Source organism: Rana temporaria, chromosome 3 (genome assembly GCF_905171775.1).
Source record: "Rana temporaria chromosome 3, aRanTem1.1, whole genome shotgun sequence".
NCBI lineage: Eukaryota > Metazoa > Chordata > Amphibia > Anura > Ranidae > Rana > Rana temporaria.
Genome location: NC_053491.1, coordinates 79,039,736 through 79,052,024, shown reverse-complemented (window position 1 = coordinate 79,052,024; position 12,289 = coordinate 79,039,736). Strand labels below are relative to the sequence as shown.

Genomic DNA, 12,289 nt, shown 5'->3' with positions numbered 1-12,289 from the left:
CTACCCCATTGGGCCTTGTTTACTGAACTTCACTTTAAAAGGGAAGTTGCGTTTTGTAAGAGAATTATCCCCAAAAGTGGAACTTCCGCTTTAAGGCCTCCTCCCCAGCTCCTAAAGGTGAAACAAAGCTTTTGGGGAGGAGAGGAGTGGGGGGGGAGGGAGCGGGTACCTGATTTTGACAGGTACCCGCAGCCACTTCCATTCCGGTTGCCTTTGGCAATTGGAAGTGAAAGTTCTCCTTCCCCCTCCCTTCCGAAGTCTTCTAGGACACAGACATTGCCTAGAAGACTTTGGGACCAATCACAGTGCACATGCACAGTGGGCACCCGGAAGCCGCAAGCTGTAACAGCTGGGGGCCCATAGTAGAGATGCCGGCATCGCCGAGGGAGGATAAAGAAAGAAAACTGCTGGGGTGAGTGCACCGCTTGGCCTTGGGACAGGTAAGTATGTGTTTAGTAAAAGTCAGCAGCTACACTTTTTGTAGCTGCTGACTTTTAATAAACACACAAATGACTGGAACTCCACTTTAAGCTCTGCTGTCTATCATCATCCAATCACCTGCAAGCAAAAACAAAAATTTGTTTTTTTCTTTGCACAAGATTGGATAATTTTGGTAACGTGAAATAGCACCATGGAAAAACTTCCTTGCACAGTGCAACTTCCCTTGCAAACCGAACAGCATATTTGTCTTTAGTAAATCAACCCCATTATCTCAGCACTCCAGCACATTAAAAAAATGTTGATCAGCTTTGTCACGTATTTCCACTATGGCAACAAGGAGCTGCCCAAAACAAACAGTAAAACTGACATTGTATAGTATCCCATTAGAATGTCTGTGCATAGGAGCCCCAGGACCTAATAGGTTCAGTTGCATACAAAAAGTTACCATGGCTAAATGTCTCTGTACCCTGACAATTGCTGATTTAAGCTAAAGTTGATAACTGCATATATCTGTGGATAGGGGGCATCATTGGCAGATGAGTGTTGCTATTCTATAAGAACTGCTCCTGTTCCTTGATGATTGCTGTTTCTCCCTGCCATTTGCTGATAACTACCGCCATTGATTGATATATTGCCGCTATTACTAGACAACTGTTGCTAACTATTAAAAACGGCTTCTGATAAACTGTCTTAACATCTGGACAATCTACTCGTTAACTTTTACTATCTCCCGTCAACTGCCGCTGATTGGCGAGAAATATTGTTATCTATTGATAAACCGCTTATTGAAGGTCGCTACCTTTCACTAAGGACTGTTACTCGCTGAAAGCATTCTTCCTGTCTGATGACATCATTGATAGCTGGGGCTATTAGGAGATCAATTTTCTCTTTTTCTTTTTTATTTCTCCCCCTTGGAATATCTAAAGGAATGCAGTCTTTAAGCCAATATGAGAGGAAAGCCAGCCAAAAAGGGGAAAGGGGCACCACCTGTGGCGAGCCCAGGGGGTATTCAGCGTTATATGTCAGCTGAAAAAAGTATGAAAGAGAATGGGCATGGCAGCTCTTGGCAGTTAGTCGCAGTACGCACAAGTATAGGTACATCTGTAACGTGGCCAAACAATGAAGGGAGTAATCCCCAAGGAAGCTCTGAGGCACAAAATGGAGAGCAGAAGAAGAAAGGAGGTGCGGAAGTAAAAACTGAGGCGAATTTAAGGCCAGAGGGAGTTCAAGCAAGCCTACCTCAAATTAAAGAGATGCTGACTGAGATGCTGGCAAAAGTGGAAGTATCATTGAAAACATGATATAGTGGCAGTCAGAGCAGACATTGGACGGGTCTTGGGACGAGTAGAAGAAATAGAGGAAAGAATGGACAAATATGATCAAATCCCTGCAGAAAACAAATACACTGTTATTCTATAATATGGAGGACCAAGAAAACCAAAGCCGACTGAAAAATCTGCGGATAAGAGGGATACCAGAGAAATACAAAAATAATGAATTAATAAATGTGATGCATGAACTGTTTAAGCCTGTGCTGGGGATGGATGCAGCAGAAATATTGAAATTGGACAGGGTACATAAGAATTAGAAGATACTAAGCCCAAGTGGATGATAACCCAAGAGACGTCATAGTTAGATTCCATTATGCTGAAGAGAAGTCTAAAATCATGGAAGGCACACGAACATCAGCGGGAATCTCATATGAAGGAATTAAATTGCAAATATTCTCAGACCTATCATCACAAACTTTAGCAAGAAGAAGACTGCTTAAACCACTGACAGAACATATGCCGGCCCAGCGTGCCTTAGAGGGAAAAAAGATGCACAGTATTAAGATTCCCCAAAGATCTAGGGGACTTTTGCAGCAAACTGGACCTCTCGCCCCCTTCTCTACTGGGCTGGGAGGAGAACAAAGGGACAACAATAGCCTTAAGCAGCATGCACTGGACTCGCAATCAGGGGGGGGGGAGTAGGGGTAGAGTATGCTATGTGAAGTTAGGACACCGAAAGAAATAAACAGGTGGGGGAGTGGGTGGGCTGGAGGGGAGGGCCGCAGGGACAGCAGGGAAGGCTGGGAGTGTAGGAGTAGCCTCCCCTAAGGAGGTATGGAAATTGAACGACATCTAGATAGATACTGTCGGGCCCACACATGGAACAACATGGAAACTGTCCATCCTCCGTAGAGTGGAGGACTTTGGGGGGAGGGGGGTACTCTATCTTATATTACAAGAGATTTCAAAAGTTCCTGATCCCTAAATTATGTGAATATCTCACGCCCTGGCTGAAGGAGAGGAATCATTATTGGCCTATATAACCCTCATTTTCAAAGAAGGGAAGGATCCAACAGTGCTGGAAATAACATCTGCTAAGTGCCTGAAAACCACCTCCCGTTCATTCCAGTGTGACTTTTCACGCTGGGGCAGTGCGCTTGCGGGACGTTCCCGAAAAGTCCTGCAAACAGCATCTTTGCGGCAGTTTGGGAGCGCTGTATTTAGTGCTCCCAAAATGCCCTGCCCAAAAGCACTTCAGAAACACAACATGGGAGGTTTTAACCCCTTCTTTGGAGAGAAAAAAAATCTCCTGCCAGCAGCATCTTTGGAGCGTTGAGAGGAGCGGCGTGTATACCGCTTCTTCACCGCTCCTTCCCATTTCAAACAAGGAGAAACCGCGACAATACCGCCCACAATGCGCCTCTGCAGAGGCGCATTGCAGGTGGTATTAACCCTTTATCGGCCGCTAGCGGGGGTTAATACTGCACTGCTAGCGGCCAATTCCCGCGGCAATTCCGGCGGTATAGCGCCGCTATACCGCAACCGCGGCTCCTGCCCCAGTGTCAAAGGGGCCTAAGACTGGGTTGCTATTAAAGTCAATGTGTGTATGTAAAGGCCGGCGTCCCAATATTTTTGACAATATAGTGTATGCATAGCCAGCTTTACACTACCTGATCACAGCTAGCAATGCTTAGATCAGTGACAGAGTATTCAGCATTACCAGATGTGTGTATATATTCGTATGGTGTGTAAATGCTTACGTTAACAGATTTGCCCAGACTATCACATGATCTGATGATTGAGGCTTACATATGCATCCAACATATGTATAATTAACATAGCATTGTACAGAGATACGAAATATAGGCGTCACCAACAACTATCTCATCGTGTTTTTTTTTTCAAATGGAACGAAACTTAGGCCTGTGTCAGACCATTAAGATTCTTACATAAATGTACTCTTGTAATGACATGTCTTAGGAGTATCTTAATTACATAAGATATTGCTTTATTATATGGATTGCTACACCTGTGCTGAGTGACACTTCGCAGGAAATGACTAAGTAGATTTACCACACAATGTCAAAATTGTGCATTGGAGTAATTGAATAGTGTTAATGTAATTGCCTATAATTCTGCAATAGAAACTATAAAAAGGTCAGTGATTTCAACGTAGGTTTATAAAATCTGCAGTGTTATCCAACCCTCATTAGCTACAAAGCATTTACTGTATAAGGTAACATATCCTAGTAGACAGCACTGTAATAATTACATCACAGTGCATTCTGGAAAAATTCTTCTCCTTCTGACAGTACATTCTTTGTGACCTACTGTATATATGCTCAGCGGCCAGAAAAAAACAGCAACACCTATATTGCCGCAGACGACTGCTCTGACCCTGATCCGCTGTTATGGCAATGCCTCACTAAGGACTCCTTAGCATGCCAGTGCAAAAGCGTGCCACACAGACATCTGTGCTTCCTGCAACTCCCCAAGGTTGATAGATGGGATTTGTTCTAAATACATAATGTCATATTGTAAAAGTACAGCTGAAACTGGCATTCGTAGGACTCCTGGTTATATTTTTCCAGTAATCACCAGACCAGCCATTCTTCTGTGAAACCCTAATGTTCCTCCAGAGGTTACTAGGGGTTCCCTGAGCTGTGGCTGCTTGACCTCCAATCCAATGACCTTTTTAACTACGCGGCGTACACACATCCATTTTTAATGGTCTAGAAAAAACTAAGTTTTTTTCAACCCGATTATTGTTAAGCCGGCCTTGCCTACACACGACCGCGAAAAAAAATGCTCTAGCAAAGCGTGGTGACGTACAACACGTACGATGGCACTATAAAAGGGGAAGTTCCATTCGGATGGCGCCACCCTTGGAGCTGCTTTTGCTGATTTTGTGTTAGTAAAAGACGATTTGCACTTTTCAGTCTGTTACAGCGTGATGAATGTGCTGTCTCCATTACGAACGCTAGTTTTACCAGAACGAGCGCTTCCGTCTCAGAACTTGCTTCTGAGCATGCACGTTTTTTTCACGGTGGTTAAAGCCCACCACGACCATTTTTTACGACATTAAAAATGACAACGTTAAAAACGACGGGAAAATCTAGAGCATGTTCTACATTTTTAATGGGAATTTTTTACGCCGTGAAAAATGCTCTGGAGACCACACACGGTCATTTTTAACGACATACATTTCTTTTTACAATTTTTACATCCCGAATAACGGTTGTGTGTATGCGGCATAAGGGTGGCATTCTGACCACCAATGTAAGGGGGGATTTCTTCCCACTTACTACCAATGTAAGGGAGATTTTTCCATCTGACAAGCAATGCAAGGGGCTATTCTTCCAAATGACCCTAATGAATTAATTTTAGCTGGGCTTCCCTGTCGGTGCCAGCATAGGAAATTTGAATTTGTGGCCGTTGGGGGAAAAGAAGCAATCCCAAGTAATGGAGACAGGGGGCTCAGCCTAGAGGAGAGCAGGCCCTTATCTATATAAGCATCCCATATCTGTAGTGTGGCATGAACTATGAGGGGCATAAGGCCTTTCAGGGGTCAATAAGCTAAATTAGTCCAGGGCAAGGAGGTGACCTCAGGGGAGAGGAGATCATTTTCCCAACTTCAGTTCACAACCGAGTCCACAATGTGGTAGAAGCACCATGATACCAATCGACCAACCTAATCAGCGAATCGTGGAAATAAAGCAATAGCTGGGGCAAGGCAACCTCTTATTTTTAGGTAGCAACAGGAGCGTTTGACAGATCATGGGTATCTTGCGGTGCCAGGAAAAAGGCCCAAATTGCCTTAATAAGGGAAGAAAAAAAAACCTAGAGGTGGTGGAGCAGGAATAGCTTGGAAGGTATACATTAGTTTTAGTAAGATGTCAATTTCTGAACCTTATTTTAAGGGTTCCACTGGGGTAAAACGCTTGAGAAATGATGCACTGACTAGACTATTGCTAATGTTCCTTGCCAACTGCAAAACATTTTACAATTTAGCAGGCACCCTGTATGGCATTGGTCATCTTCCTTTGCATCCCGTACAGCCAAGAGTCTGATGCATTATGTGTTTGTATTGGCTGTTGTACTCCACAAATGTATTATGATGTTAACTGTTATAGGTTTATTCACAGCCCACATGTTAAATAGCAAATATGTGGTTGGGAGCACCTAGTAAAACATGATCAACTCACTAATTTTATATTTAAACTGAAACCTCACATACAGCCAAAACATTTCAGGGTAATTGGACTGCCCCTTTTTCAGGGCTTGAGCAAAAATATGCAACAGAATTAGGAAGAAATGCATTTTATAGCCTAATTTAGGGCTAGCTAAGGGTTGACTGTCAGCATGACCATCCCTAGATTAAAAGCTCTTTGGCAGCTAGGTAAGTGCCATGCAAGTTTCAAAGTTCCAAATAGCGTAGTTTTCCTTCCACTCTGCTATATAATCTAGTCCGCTATTGTATAAACATTAAAACCTACCTCCTATATAGATTACCAGTAGATAATAGCTATAGTAAGTCATTATAATATATAGCAACTGCTCTGCCAAAGGCAAATTAATAAGAACATTTCCTAATATTTAACTGTCATATGCATCATTGCAAGCTTGAAAGCCCTCAGGGGTTTCTAGTGTGTATATATATATATATATATATATTAGATTGTGATCACCCAAATGTTTGCAGGAAAGTCTTACTACCTACCTCCTAAGTGTAGCTAACCATCTCAGTCTCCCTTGCATCTGCACCATCCCTACCACCCAGATTGGAAGCCCCATAGCACCTAGGTAATTGCCCTGCACTTTCCACTCAACTAGTGTGGTTTTTCTTTCAGCCTGGTTACTTACAGCCTGCTTGGCTCCCTTCACGTGTCTACACTGCAACTCTCCGAACAAGGGTTCTATTACACAGTGGAGAGCTCCTCACTCTACTAGCCCACGCCTTTCAGCTGACTTTCTCCTCCAGACAGTTTCAGCCACCCGGCATCTATCTCTCTGTAGCTGAGAACTTAGGTGAGAGGTCCGCTGTGATGATAGGAACATCAAAACTAAAAGTGGTGCTCCCCCTCCCAGTTACGGAACGCTTGCCACCTGCATACCGGCAGCAGTGCGATTCAGCCCCTGACCCAGTCTGCCCCAAAGGACTGACGCTATCCTAAAAGTGTAGTGTAAGCCGGTAAACTCTTTTCGTGCCTCACCCTTGCAAAGTGCCACCCTAAGCCTGGGCCAAGATACAGAATCGACTTCAACCCTACCTTTTAAATAGCGGATTTTATGATTAGGAGTTGTTCTGATCCAATCATAGTACACTTTAAAGCGGGGGTTCACCCAAAACATTTTTTTTAACATTACATTCAGCCGAGTTGTCAGAATGACATTAGGCTATTTTTTTTTATTTCATTGCCGTACATACCGTATTTTCACCGCCGCTTCCGGGTATGTAATCTGCGGGACTTGGCGTTCCTAATTGATTGACATCCTTCCGACCGGCGCATACAGCGCGTCACGAGTTGCCGATAGAAGCCGAACGTCGGTGCGCAGGCGCCGTATAGAGCCAACTCGCAGCCTGGCTTCTTTCGGCAACTCGTAACGCACTGTATGCGCCGGTCGGAAGGATGTCAATTAGGAACGCCCAGTCCCGCAGATTACATACCCGGAAGCGGCGGTGAAAATACGGTATGTACGGCAATGAAAGAAAAAAAAACAGCCGATTGTCATTCTGACAACTCGGCTGAATGTAATGTTACAAATTTTTTTTTGGGTGAACCCCCGCTTTAATGCAGCTCTGCAAGATCTATTTTCGCTTAAAAGCCCAACAATTTTGCAATGTGCAATCCTGTACTCCAGGCAACAGCAATTACGATTTTTCGAAGTCTATTGGATCAGGTTTTAAGCCCATTTTCAATCCTATTTTCAATAATCTTTTCAAATAAATGTAGAAATGGGACTGCTGTTGCATACCTCTTTTCATGTAGATCCACATAAGCAAATGGGAAGGGAAGGTCCAATTTTATTGCATTTGCAGCGTTCCTGTTAAGCAAATGTAGTCATTAAGATCCTCAATGTAAGAACTAGAGCATGGGAATCTCTCAGATGAATCTACAAGGTTCAATCATTCTGGAACTCTCAAGAGTAAAGGCTTAATCCCTTTGTGGGGTTTTCACTGAAAAAATTATGTGTAGATATGTAAACTCCAGGAAAAAATAACCCTAAGAAAATATGATCAGAACAATATTCCCTCGTCGGCTATATGAAAAAGTACCTGAATTACGTTGGCTATAGGCTTCACATTCAGGCAGTACTTTACTGCATATCCTATCCATGAACAGAAAGAGCAGCTGTGATAAAATAAGTCGAATTCATCAGGGAGGCACCTATTCTGCTCATAAATGACTCACTGCTACTCTATCACCATGCTAACATTGAAATATGTCAAAACAAGCATAGGAAACAATATATAATGTGTCCAAAGTCTTCTGCAGCAGCTGAAACTCACTGTCATGCTTTTTCAGTCATCTGAACTAGCTAGTCGGGAATAACAAGTTGAAAAATTCAAAATACAAACACATCTAAAAACACAATTCACTCTTTAAAACATGCACGTGTCATTGATTACAATAAGTAAAAAAAAAAAAAAAACAATAAAAATACTTTTAATGGGAATAAATCAATTTACTGGAAAATTAGCTTAAAAAAAAAAAAAAAAAAAAAGTCAATATTTTCTTGATGATATTTTATGGATGAACAAAACAGAATGAAAACTAAAGCAAATGGTCTTTATAATCCTATTCTGAATAAAATCAAAGGGGTTAGTTTACTAGAGTGCAGAATGTGATGCAGCTGTGCATGGTAGCCAATCAGCTTCTAACATCAGCTTGTTCAAATAAAGTGGATGTAAACCCTCCATACACCCAGTGAAGTGAACAGCCTCAGATGATACACAGGGATGAAACCAATCTCCCTACATAGGTTTTACATTTATATTGGCTGTCTTCACATATATATACTGTTTAGAAAGTTCAGATCATGTTATGAGATTTTCTCTTCTTGGTTAACACAGAGTGTGATGTCTGGGCATACAGCCAAGATGGCTAACATTCCTGATTGGAGGAAAGGCACACACCCCCCTCTCCACATAGGCAAAGACTCTCAGAGGTGTTTTGTAATAGGACCTGCTCTCTGCTAATCTATTTTAGCACCTCCCCAGACAAAAGATTCAGGCTGCTTTTGACTAAAAAGTCTGAGAATTTGTCAGGAGTTATCAGGCTGATAACAGAGGAACGAAGAGAGATAACAAAACACTGCAGATATATGTGCCCAGCTCAAATTTCATGAATCGTGTTTACATCCACTTTAAAGCGGGGGTTCACCCCAAAATTTTTTTTAAAATTACATTCAGCCGAGTTGTCAGAATGACATTAGGCTGTTTTTTTTTTAATTTCATTGCCATACATACCGTATTTTCACCGCCGCTTCCGGGTATGTAATCTGCGGGACTGGGCGTTCCTAATTGATTGACATCCTTCCGACCGGCGCATACAGCGCGTCACGAGTTGCCGAAAGAAGCCAGACTGTGAGTCGGCTCTATACGGCGCCTTGCGCACCGACGTTCGGCTTCTTTCGGCAACTCGTGACGCGCTGTATGCGCCAGTTGGAAGGATGTCAATCAATTAGGAATGCCCAGTCCCGCAGATTACATACCCGGAAGCTGCGGTGAAAATACGGTATGTACGGCAATGAAATAAAAAAAAAAATGTCATTCTGACAACTGGGCTGAATGTAATGTTCAAAAAATTTTTTTTGGGTGAACCCCCGCTTTGAGCTTTGACAAAAAACCTGGAAGCCAATTGGTTTGGTTGTACCAGTTTTTGTGCTCTCCATTTATAGTAAATCAACCCCCAAAGTCTTACATTTTTTGCTTCAATATCTCATATTGTGTGATCACCCAATTTGACCTATCATGCTTTATTGAATTGGAGCTCATCTCCCGCCAAAACATTATATTTAGTAATGACTAGAGCTGAAAAGGGTTAAAACTTCTGTAAAAAAAGTGCTTTTTTTTGCTAACAACTTCACACATTTTCGAACCTTCCCCATTCTACTACAATAAGCTGTTTTTGCTCCTTTAGGGAAAATTCTCCTCAATTCCTGTTTCTCTGAGCCCCATCACTGAGATAGGAAGTAAAGAAAAATCTCTCTGAATGAGATTCAAACCCTCCTCTTTATTGAGAAAACAAAAGTTTTTGTTGGAGTTTGGGCCTATATTCCCCATTGTATCCATTTACAAGTTTTAGAATTGCTTTCCTCCAAGGAAGCTCTCTACACACAGTTATCTGGTGTCCAACCTGCAGCCATGGGCCCTTTGGTACTTTATGTGTTTCCTCAGGGCCCCAGCTTTAGACAATGTGAGCATTTATTTAAAAGGGGCTGTAATACCAAAGATTTCTACCAATCTTCAATCTCTAAAGCCTTGTACACACGATCGGACTTCCAACCAACTTTTCCGTGGATTTAGGTCCGAAGGGTGTTGGCCATGAACTTATTCTGCATACACATGGCACAACATTTTCAGCCAACATTCACCAAACCACGTGGTTTTTCAGCTCTTTACCGCCACCCTTTGGGGAACTTCTGCTATTGTTGGCTGATGTTTAACATTGGTTCTGAGCATGCGTGTTTGTACTTTGGATTTTAGTTGAACGGACTTGCGTACACACGATAGGATCAACAATTGGTGAGCATGAACAGCCAACTTTTGTTGTCGTTAATTCAGCCAATAATTGTCTGATGGAGCACACACACGGTCAGATTATCCGACACAACACCTCTGTTAAACAATTATGGCCATAAAGTTGGATTGTGTGTAGGAGGCTTAAAGCGGAGGTTCACCCTAAAAAACAACTTTATACCATGCCATCCAGCATACTAGCGTCAGCTACAGTATGCCTTTATTTTATTTTTTGCGCTGTACTCACAGTTTAATCCATTAGTTTTGTTTCAGACGCACGCGGGGAGTAGGCGTTCCTATGAAGAGGGGAACATGATTGACGGCCGGCTATGGCGCGTCACGCTTCCCGAAAATAGCCGGAGTAGGACTCGGCTCTTCACGGCGCTATACGGCGCCTGCGCACAGACTAGGAGCTGACGGCGCAGGCGCCGTGAAGAGCCAAGTTCTATTTCGGCTATTTTCGGGAAGCGTGACGCGCCATAGCCGGCCGTCAATCATGTTCCCCTCTTCATAGGAATGCCTACTCCCCGCGGGAGTCTGAAACTTAACTAATGGATTAAACTGTGAGTACAGCTAAAAAAATAAAATAAAGGCATACTGTAGCTGACGCTAGAATGCTCGAAGGCATGGTAGACAAAGAGCATTTTTTTTTTAGGGTGAACCCCCGCTTTAAGGTCTTCTGCAACATATCTCCAGACTCCATTGCCACATGCAGTATGTTTATAATCTGTCACCATCTCCAGCATTATATTCACAGTCTGCGACAATCTCATGTAGCATTACAAGCAGGGGCGGACTGACCATTGGGACTCTCGGGCACTGCCCGAGGGCCCCATCAGGGTTGCCAGGTTCAATAAAACCAGGGACAGTATGTAAAAATCTGTGTTTTTTTTTACATCTGTCCCTGATATGTCCGAAACCGACATGCTTTTGATGTGAAATGCCTGAGATTTTAGCTGCCCTGCCTCTGCACTGCCTCCTAGCGTGGTGCCCATCTATAAGCCCGGGGGCCCCATAATCTTCTATTGCCCGGGGGCCCCATGAGTTGTCAATCCACCCCTGATTACAAGTGCTAATTATTATGTGCAGCTCCCAGGGGATGTCAAGGGCAGCAGTTGTTGCCCGCTATATCTAGTAGGTTGACCACCACCGGTCTACTTCTGTGTATCATATTCACAGTAACCCATCATTTAATAGGTCTAAGTCCCCTTAGCAAAAGTTTCACATTCAAATATTTTACACTCGGCAAAAAGCATATAAACTAGAATGCCAATGTATAAGCAAACCCAAAATAACACACAGTTATTAAAAGATTATGTCAGTATGGGTCCTGATCAGGCCCGGACTGACCATAGGGCATACCGGGAAAATGCCCGGTGGGCCGCGGCGGCCTGCATGTCACGTCTCCCCCCAGTGTAACATGCAGGGGGTCCAGAACTGTTAGGGGGGTGTCTGTGTAACAAACTGTGGGGGGCTGTGTAATGTAAAGGGGTCCAGGAGGTACAAGGCGCTGGAACCCCACATCCCATCATTAACCCCCAGGCTGCTCAGTCTAAAATGCCCAGGCTTATTTTTTGTCCCAGTCCGGGCCTGGTCCTGATAGTAAACTTTGTCATCTTATTCCCCTAAGGCCATTTTTATTTTATAACTGCTTATGTTCACAGATGTTAGGCATACCTTTCATTCCTTTAAGTTTATGGCCTTGCCATCTATTCTTAAACATACTATATAAATATAATATACCGTATTTTTCGCCGTATAAGACGCACTTTTTCTTCTCCAAAACTGGGGGGGAAAAGTTGGTGCGTCTTATACGACAAAGAGACATTTTTTC

The 12,289-nt window shown here is 43.1% G+C and overlaps 1 protein-coding gene across 8 annotated transcripts in view; it reads right to left on the bottom strand.

Annotated features, from left to right (window-relative positions):
* TJP1 (tight junction protein 1) overlaps window positions 1-12,289 on the bottom strand; it is a 539,980-nt gene that overhangs the window by 201,100 nt on the left and 326,591 nt on the right. Inside the window, exon 2 of one of the 8 annotated variants that reach the window (XM_040342807.1) lies at window positions 7,689-7,757. The exons of the other annotated variants lie outside the window; for them this stretch is intronic. The gene's annotated coding sequence lies outside the window, so the exon portion shown is untranslated. The remainder of the gene's footprint in view (window positions 1-7,688; window positions 7,758-12,289) is intronic. 8 annotated transcript variants of the gene reach the window in all.